The following is a 9797-nucleotide window of genomic DNA, read 5'->3' on the forward strand; positions in this document are numbered from 1 at the left end:
TTTTTTTTTTTTTTTTTGTGGCTGGCTTAGCTTGCGTAGCATAATACTCTCAAGATATATGCATGTTACAGCATATAACAGGATTTCATTTTTTTAAGGCTGAATAATATTTTATTGTATACGTATACTACATTTCATTAGATTTTCATCCATCAATATACATTTAGGTTGTTTCCAGCTCTTGACTATTGTCAATCATGCTGCAATGTGTTAGGTTCACTGAAGGAAGAACGCACAAGGCTGAAGGGGGGGGTTAAGCAAGGTTTATTGTAGCAGAGCAACAGCCGGGCTGAGCCAAAGATGACATCAGCCCCGAATGCGAGAGGACCTGAAACTTATATGAAGTTTGAAGTGGCCTTTTTCGGTGAGAATGTTTTGGGCAGGTACATTGTTAGTGAAACGGGAGGTGAGCATGGAGTGTTGCCAGCCTAGATGTTGCAAGGTCTGATTCCCACACGAAGGTCAGGGAAGAGTCTAGTTCCCACACTATGGGGTTAGGGGTAGGGCCTCCTGGACCTCACATTCCCGCCTTTTTGTTTTATGGAATAGGGATGGTTATTCGGCCTTCTGTAGCTGCTTCCTGCTGAATAGGGGAAGCGAAATCTGTTGGAAAGGGGTTCAATAGTGGATAGTTGTGGGGAGTGTGGTGTTGACTGGTAGGTTCCACCAGCCGGAGGGCTTGGTAGTGTGGCACATAGTGAAGTAGCATGACTTCTGCTATAGACTGTTTGGTAAATGCATGAAAACGGTCCTGGAAGAGGGAGAAAATTTGGCACAGCATGCAGGGCCTAAAGACCAAATGAGAAAAATGAAGGTTAGAGGCCCTATGAAGAATAAGAGCCAGGTAACCCAGTTGGTTTTTAGCCAGATATCCCAAGAATTTGTTTGCCATTCTCTTATCTTATTGGCTTTGTCCTTTAGTTTTTTAGCTGTATTTCTTACAAGTCCTGACTTGTTAATATAGAAACAACATTCCTCTTCTAGAAAGAGGCAGAGACCTCTTTTATCAGCTGTCAATAAATCTAGCCCTCGTCTGTTTTGTAAAGTGATGGCTGCTAGGGAGTCAATTTAATCCTGTAATTAAACTTTTTGCAATCTCATCTAGGCTTTCTTGGAGGTCATTGGACAATACCTCAAAATAGGATAGAGAGATCGCAAGTCCCCATATGCCTGTGCCTAGTCCCGTAGTAATCCCCAGTGAAACCAACAGTTGGATGACCTGAATATCCCTTTCATGTTTTATATAGTGTGTAATGAGAATTGGTAAAGACTGGTTATTGGGAACCATATCTATATTTGGAGAGAGATAGACTAGAGTACAAGTGCCAGTCCAGGGGGTGGGAAGGCAGAGATAAGTGCTAGTTCTGCATAGAAAGAAGACCTCTTGGTCAGGTACACAAGTAGAAACGTGTACGGAGAACAAATTAGTAAGAGGATAGATTGTTCCAGTGTGTCCTTTCTGAGGCTTGGAACTCCAGGCCAGAAGTGTTGTAGCTATAGCAGCTCCAATCAAGGGGGATAGAGGAGTAGGGTATTAGTAGGTCTGCAATGAGTGTTGGAGAACTGCAGAGACAGTCATAATTCAAGGAAAGAAGGAGAGGGAGGGTATGTAAGAGGTTGCAAGGACAGCAGGGTAACCTGTGAAGAGAATAGATTGTAGAAAGAGGCCATTAGCCTCTGGAGAGACTTGGTAGTCTAGCCGCTGAGTCCAGTGTCCATTGGGTAGTTGGATTGTGACTGTCTGATTGCATAGATTGGAGAGCAGGTGTCCTACAGATAGAGAAGAGGACATGAATGCAGACTATACCCTTGGCTCCTGCTACTTTCCTTAAAGGAACACAGTAGCGGGCTCCTGGGGTGAGTCCTAGAACGAATGTGGGGTGGGGAGAAGGACGGTTTCTGAGGGACCTGAGCTGGACTCATCAGAGATCAAGGGGTTAAAGGAGGAAGCAGTGGGGGAGGGGGTTGTAGCTGAAGGGTTCAGGGAAGGGGGAGTTGGGGGAGTTGGGAGCTGAGGGGTTAAGGGGAGAGGGAGTGGGGCAGTTGGCCAAAAGAGGAGCATACGGAGGTGGGAGCCTAGGGGGTGGTGGCCTGTGGTCAGTGAGATCAAAAGAGGAAGTGTCAGTTTCAGAGTTAAGGGAAGTCGACTGTTTGGAGTGAAGAAGTAAAATCTGATAAGTAGAGCAAGATTTACAGAGAGGGTCTGGAGCAGAGAGTAAAGAAGGCCTGGATGTAGGGAACTTCGGACCACTTTCTATCGTGGTGACAGAAGTTGTTGAGGTCTCTTAATGAGTTATAATCGTAGGTGCCGTTCTCAAGCCATTGAGATATATTATCCAACTTATATTATGGCCAGTGTTACAACAAAAAATGAGATGCTTTAGGTCTGACATCATCCTTGAGGCTGACGTTGTGTAGGTTCCTTAAAAGGCAGCCAAGGGGCCTGTTGGAGAATGACAGGGAAAGTGAGGAGGGCGAGCGGAAAACCACGAGGGAGGGAGTGGCTCTTTGGGTGGGCATCCCCACTGACAGAGTCCATTTGATAGAGCAGAAGGATCCTTTCTGAGCTGGGTGTCCCCAGTTCATAAGGACCTGGGGCCAAGAGGCTGAGGAGTCTTCTGGCCTAGCAACAGGATTTGTCAGGGAATAGGAGACAGAATCCCCTAGCAGAGTGTATAACCACTCGCCTGAAAATTAAGTGACGAATGTGGACAGGCAGGTCAGCAATGAAAAGGTGAAGCTCTGGGTGGGACATCTTCCTGGCTGGGCTCCAGGAGGATTTGGTAAGTTAGGGCTAAACTCTTAGAGCCTGAGGAACAGGTGGATCTGGAGGTTAGCCTGGTCGAGCTGCTGCAGCCCACTGCTCTCTGGGTTGCAAACCAATAATCTTGGGGTTCAGAGGAGTGGCCACTAAACCTACACCTAACCCTAACGGGTTTGGCACCAGATGTTAGGTTCGCCGAAGGAGGAACGCACAGGCCGAAGGAGTTAAACAAGGTTTATCATAGCAGGATGACAGCCGTGCTGAGCCGAAAATGGCATCAGCCCCCAATGTGAAGGGACCGGAAACTTACATGGGGCATGAGGTGGGCTTTTTCAGTGGGAATATTTCAGGAGAGTAAATTGGCAGGGAAGGGAGGAAAGTCCAGTGAAATGGGAGGTGAGCATGGAGTGTTGCCACCCCGGACGTTGCAAGGTCTGGTTCCCACACAAAGGTCAGGGAGGAATCTAGTTCCCACACTACATGAGTAAAGGATATGGCCCTCCTGGACCTAACACAATGCTTTTTCCCAAATGATTTCCTGGCACTTAGTGAGATTGAAAAAAGCCTTTTTAATGTAATAAATCACCTTTATAAATTTCTAATATTTTAAAGTGTCACTCTACAGCTACATCTTGCTTAATTATGACTTGCATTGATACAAACTCATTGATAATTTAAGAGTATTGTGTCAAATATTTTATTTAAGTGATTTTTTGTGTGTGTTCAGGAAGTTTCCATAATATGGGGATTCCCCGAGTCTTACATTTAGTAGAGATTTTAATAAACCTTTAAGATAGGAAGTATCTTCCTAGATGTGAAACAGAGAGCAGAAAAATAATAAAGTGATTGATATATTTAACTATATCAGGGAGAAACTCGTTTGATTAAATTGTTTTACATATTCTTTGCTTGTTAGCATGGTGCATACTGTTATTAATGAAACAATTTAAAAATAGTATCTATTGAGAAGTTCTATGTAATATAAATCTTTTAGCAAATGCTGCCATCAATTTCTTCATCTGTAAAATGAGATAAAATGGAACAGATAATAGCTCCTGCCTTATGGGTTGCTGGGAAAATACATAGGACTGATGTATGTAAAATGCTTGTCGCCATGTACATTTGAAAGTAATGCCCCATTTATTTCTCCACCAAAATGATCATAGCTTTTTAAAAATTCTCAAACTGTGCAGTTTTCCAGATACAGTTCATTGTTGCAAAATGAATGATTTTTAATAAATTCCTCTTAAATTTGATGCTCCCTTTGGAATGAAAATTCAAGTTTTTCTCTCTCTTTCTCTTTCTCTCTCTATATACACCTGTATCTCAAATAATGCCTCAAGCCTTAGATGAAAATCTAGCTTCTCTACTCTTTACTCTGACTCCCAGAAACTTTTTCTGGCTATAAACCCTATATTATTAAGTTAGCTACTTATACAACTATTTCATTTCTCAGCTTTTAACTTTCTAATTACTTTCTTCTCTGAAAAAATTCTCTTACACATCTTAAAACATAATTTACTTTGTGTAATATAATTTCTAAAAGAATTATAAATCAAGTCAATGTTTATTGTCATTACATAAATGTTTACCATTTAATGACATATAAATCTTATCCAGTTGCGCCATGTAGGGATAGTATAAATACATTCTCTTTGCATTTTTTTCTTTTAACCTTTGAAATGGTAAAAATTCCATTTTCTTCCTATCAGTTTATCACTAGTTCACCCGTCTGCACCGGAAATATAAATCTTTCTTCAGTAGATCCAGATGCATGAGACAAATTACCAGTTTAAATTTTTCCTTGTAGATACCCCTCTTGGGCTTGAATATATACATATAAATATACGTATACACTAAATCTGGAAAGGCAGAGGAGAAAAGGATGTTTCTATCTAGGCAAAAGGACTGAGAGGCAGTAGTGGGAGTGAGAATATTTTACTCTCCATGTACTTGTCTTGGAAGTTCCTGTTTATCCATGATGTAGTTCCCTCCCCCACCCCAATAAAAATTTTAAATTAAAATAGAGTTAGATCCTTTTCTACAGGCTTGGGCAGCAAGTTGTAGAGAAATGTGAACATATAATCCACTTTTCAAAAGAAATTAAGAACAGAAATGTGCTCAAAAAATGAAAAGTCCTAAACATGGGCTTGTCGCTCTATTAGGCTTTGTGAGGCTATGTCGACGTGGAGGACAAATCGAAGACGAGCTGTTTGTTTCGCATCCTGCTATCTGCACAGACTAGGGTCCAGGGAAAGTGCCGCCTGCAGGCCTCCTCTAGGGGCGACTTCCTCCCGCTGCCCAGCCCGCCTAGCCCATTCCAGCCTCGTCTCCGCCTTACCCATCCCTGGAATTGGACTCCGCCCAGCTCCGCCCTGCTGCTCCAGCTCCACCCCACGGAGCTGGTCCCCACCCCCGGAACTGGCTCCACCCCCCCGGAGCTGGCTTCCTCCCACTCCACAAGAGCTGGCTCCACCCCCCAGCTTGTCCCCACCCCCGGAGCTGGCTCCACCCGCCCCAGAGTTGGCTCCACCCCCTCGTGCTGGCCCCCACCTCCCAGGGCTGGTCCCCACCTCCCAGGGCTGGTCCCACCCCAAGCCCCGCCCTCTGTGCCCGAAAGCCCCGCATCCTGGCCCCGCCCAACGCCGCTCCCGGTGAATTGTTCTCCCGCGGCCCCGCCGGTCAGGGCGCCGCTAGGGCCCGGGGTGCGGCTCTCCGCGGCGGCCAGCCCACGAGCGGAAGCCGCCTGGCGCAGCCGCCAGCCGAGACCGGAAGTGGGGCGGCCCGGGCGGCCGCGGCGCGGCGCGCGCTGGCGTCTCGGGCGGGGCCTCCGCGTTCGCGTGGTGCGTCTGGCCGCGGGGCGAGGGGACCTTGTCCCGAGCTCTGGCAGGGGTGCGGGCCGCGGTGGAGCTCGGGCCGAGGGCGCCCCGGGCGCGGCCTGCGCGCCTCCCGGGACCCCTGCTCCTCCGCTGCGCTGGTCTCGGTGGGCGGCCGGAAGCTGCTGTTACCCCCCAGCTCTGAACGCAGCGGTCCCCTCCTCAGAGCGCGCATCCATCATCCTCGCCCGGCGCGGTTTCTGCTGCGAGGGGACTTTCAGGGGGTCTGCGGTCGTTGTTTGGGTTGTTACTAATGGGGGTATTGCTACTGGCAACTAGAGAGTGGAGGTCAGGGATGCTGCTCTAGGCCTGCAGTGCACAGGACGGCCCACACGCAGCCACGGGGCCCCAGACGTCAGTGGTGCTGAGGTTTAGGGCACCCTGCTCCCAGGCCTTGAAATCTCAGAGACCCTGAGTGAACTGTTTAAAGTCAGCCGAGTTACTTATTGGGTCCCCAGCGAGGAGCCATATTTAGGGTGTCTGCAAGTCACCACAAACACTGTCCAGCCAAATGGGGCGAGCAAGCACGAAACTGCTTTCTCCCACTCGGGGAGCAGATGGCTGGATGGGAATTGGGAAAATCCGGTAACAGCCAACAATTATAGATTAACCAGTGAATACAGAAAAGAAACGTGCATGGGGTGCCCTTTCCATTTAACAATTGTACTATGCCCGGTAAAAAGCCTCAAAAGCAATCTTTGTGCCTTTTTTTTTTCCCTCCTCAGACAAGAAAAGCATTTCTGGAGCTCAGCTTTGATTTGAAACCAGCCTCAAGGCTCCCTTTTCCTTGCTGACTGAAGATTTCTGTGTGACCAGGTGAGGACTGTGTAGCCTGTGATGACAGGCTCCCGCCACCTCCATCGTGCAGAAGAACTGCTGACGAGCTTTCCTGAGCTCGGATTGTGAACACAAGGGATCGCTGAGTGAGAGAATCTTAAGAAAAATTATTTATGTCTGATGGATTAGATTCAAGGGAAAGGTAGTAAGGTGTGTGTGATTTTGTGTGTGTAATTCAGTAAATATGCAAATAAGGACACATTAAACAAACATGTAAATAACTACGTATGTATAACAGTATAGAAATACATATTTACTTGCATTCCATAATACTGAAACTTTTAGGGTTTCATATATAAGTATAACAATATAGTTTTCTTACATGTATGCAAGTCTTCCCACCAGCAGGCCTTCTTAGCAGCGTTCCTCAGGCCTTCTCAGTTTGACCTCTGAAGTTCTGTAAATCCTCCACAAAGATTCAGATTATAGGGGCATGGGAGGGCAGAAGTGATTTGAACTTTTTTATGCTAGTAACAGAAATTTAAAATTAAATTGACCAGCAACCAGATGTATTTAGGGCCAGTGGATTTTTATTTTTTTCTTAATGAGATTTAAAATCATGTGGAAGAATATTAAGCAACAGCTTGTAGATCAAAGGATGGGGTGTTAAGTTTCTAAAGATTGTCCTCCACAACTTGCCTTCTAATAGAAATTAACTTTGTCCCTTCAAACTTTTTTGAAATAAGTCTGATGATTCATATTGCAGAGAAGCATATTAAGTAATTTTATATTTGTTGGGTTTTATTCATTGTGTGTGTGTGTGTGTGTGGGTGTGCGCGCGCGCGCACATACATGTGTTCACGCCTCTTTTACTGGCTTTCCTATAACATTCTTGAGAGAAATATTTGCTTGTCATGCAATAGATATTCTTTGAATGCACGATTTAGGGTGACCAGCCATTCTCACTTATTAATGACTGAGGATTTGCCAGGACGCAAGACATTTACTGTTCAAACAAGGATAGTTGTAGGCAAAGCAGAATAATTCATCATCTCCATAAGCCAGGCCCTGGGACAGGTGCATAGGGACCCTGTAGTACCAACCAGGCCTTGTCCTGCCTTCCTAGAGCTTACTTTCTAACAGGGAAGGTGAAATGTAAACAGCTGATTGTGCAAGTGATGTGGGAGCTTGGTGTGGAGGACCCCATCTGAGGGAACAGGGAAGCCCTCTTGAGAAGGACTGATACTTAGCTTGAGAGCTAAGGTTGGCACTGGGTTTAGCTGGTCATAGGACTCTACTGGAGTGAAAGCGTCGGGATACGTTTAAGAGAGCATTTCAGGCAGAGAGAGCTGCATGAGAACAATCCCTAAGGCAGGAGAGCCTGATGTACTGTGAACTTGGGAGGGTAGGGACAGCTGAAGCCAGAACAACAAAGTAGGGAAGGGATGTGAGCTAACTGGACAGGTGGTCAGGCGGGACCAGATCAGGCATCACTTTGGGCTGTATTCTAAGGCCAGTGGGCACTCATTGAAGAGATGCGAGCAGGATGATGTGGTTAGCATTTGATTTTTGCATGTGAGTTAAAATGGACTTCAGGATTAAGAATGAGGGCTTAAGAGAAAAGATAGGCGGTATTAGGAAGAAGTTTAGAAATAAGACGGTTGTTCCCTAGGCTTGGATAGTGGCTGTGGAGGAGGAAAGAAGTAGAAATACGAGGCCTTAGAGTTTAGAACTAAGGTAACATAACAGTGCTTAATTCACGCATGCATTTGTCCGATGGCACAGAACACGCGCTGTGCTCCTAGCTGCTGTCCTTGCTAACGTGTAGGCAGTGCTCTTTCCCAGGTCCATGTTCCGCCACTCTTTGCCACTCACGGGCCCCCTCCTCCACATCTTAGGAACTCAGGCTTGAGTATGTCTCCTCCACGACGGTGGCCATTAGTCACATGTAACCATTTCAGTTAAACCAATGAAAAATACAATTAAAATACAATTAGAATCTCATTTTCTCAGTCCCACTGGCCACATTTCAGGTGCTGAGTAGCCACACGTGGCTCGTGGCTGCTGTCCTGGACAGAGCAGAATTACGGGACATTCTGCCATCACCGATGGTTCTGTTGGGCAGCATTGGTGTTGACTGGCCCTTTCTCTGTGACCCTCCCAGCACCAGCATATTTTAGAGGGGACAGGAGTCTCTGAATCTTTAACCTGAGCAGAGCCCCCTCCTGTCCTCATGTGAGACTTTAGCTGCCTGAAGACCCTGAATGTGTACTCACGGCCTGACAGAGTCCCCAGCACCTTCTCAGCTTCCTCTCCTCGTGGGGCTCTGTGAGCTGGCTGGGTGCCAGCCCTCCCCTCGCCACTTAGCTTAGCTGTAGATGAGGTCCCTGGCGGGGAGAAAGATGCCATCCTTCACCTGCAGCAGGTAGGAAACTTCTGTGGGTCTGCTGGACTACACCGAGGCTCAGTGAGGGTTTGACGTGAAAGGCCATGTTAGTTCCCTATATCTGCTGTGGCAACTTACCATAGCTTTGCAGCTTAAAACACTGCACATTTATTTTCCTGCAGTTTTGAAGTTCGGAAATCTGAAATGGGTTGGCTGTGGAGGAGAATCCGTTCCCTCGCAGAGGCCACCCGCATGGCTCACGGCTCCTCTTCTCATCCACAGAGCCAGCAATGTAGCATCTTCCAGTCCCTCTCTCTTGCTATCTGACATTTCCGTCATCACGTCTCCTTCGCTGACCCTGACGCACCCGCCTCCCTTTATAAGGACCCTCGGGATGACTTTGGGCCCACCTGATGATCCAGGATCGTCTTCCCATCTTAAGATCCCTACCTTCAGCATATCTGCAGGTCTCTTTGCCACGTAAGTAACACATTCACAGGTTCTGAGGGGTAGGACGTGGACATCTTTGGGGCGGGGCATCCATCTGCGCACCACGCAGCCCCGGAGTCATGCTTTGTACCTTGATTTGTTTTTTCATTTACATTTATTGGAGATAAGAATCACTATCAATACTTAGAATCTTCTCTTTCATTTTTCAGCTACACATTTCTTCATGATGTAGGTAGCCTATAATTTATTGAACTGATACCCTGTTCATGGCCGTTTCTGTTGTTTCCAATCCTTCGATACTATAAATAGGCCATGGCGAATACTCTCACTGTTTCGTGTTGGTCTCAGCCTATTAATAAGCAGTGTGGCTGGAGCGGCCCATGTGGCTCTGGTAAGATTGCAAGATGCACTTCACCAGGAGCCATCAGGACACTGAAAGATACGGGTTTGTTACTTAGAAGACTTGGAAAGCATACCTTACTCAGGCCACATATGGAGGTCACAGGTAGAGAGAGAGCGTACGGGCCTGGGGTTCTGCTTTTAT

General features: G+C 46.6%; 1 long non-coding RNA gene across 3 annotated transcripts; it reads left to right on the forward strand.

The window, feature by feature from the left end:
- Window positions 1–5403: 5403 nt before the first annotated feature.
- Window positions 5404–9361, forward strand: LOC105301091. 3 transcript variants are annotated; one of them, XR_896694.2, is made up of 3 exons: window positions 5404–5607; window positions 6366–6456; window positions 9086–9361. It is a non-coding gene; the product is annotated as an uncharacterized LOC105301091 (long non-coding RNA). The 3 variants fall into 3 exon arrangements; XR_896693.2 differs by lacking the exon at window positions 5404–5607 and adding an exon at window positions 5614–5864; XR_002783573.1 differs by lacking the exon at window positions 5404–5607 and having other exon boundaries at window positions 5614–6456.
- The last annotated feature ends 436 nt before the right edge of the window (window positions 9362–9797 follow it).

The sequence above is a fragment of the Pteropus vampyrus genome, unplaced genomic scaffold (genome assembly GCF_000151845.1).
Source record: "Pteropus vampyrus isolate Shadow unplaced genomic scaffold, Pvam_2.0 Scaffold226, whole genome shotgun sequence".
NCBI lineage: Eukaryota > Metazoa > Chordata > Mammalia > Chiroptera > Pteropodidae > Pteropus > Pteropus vampyrus.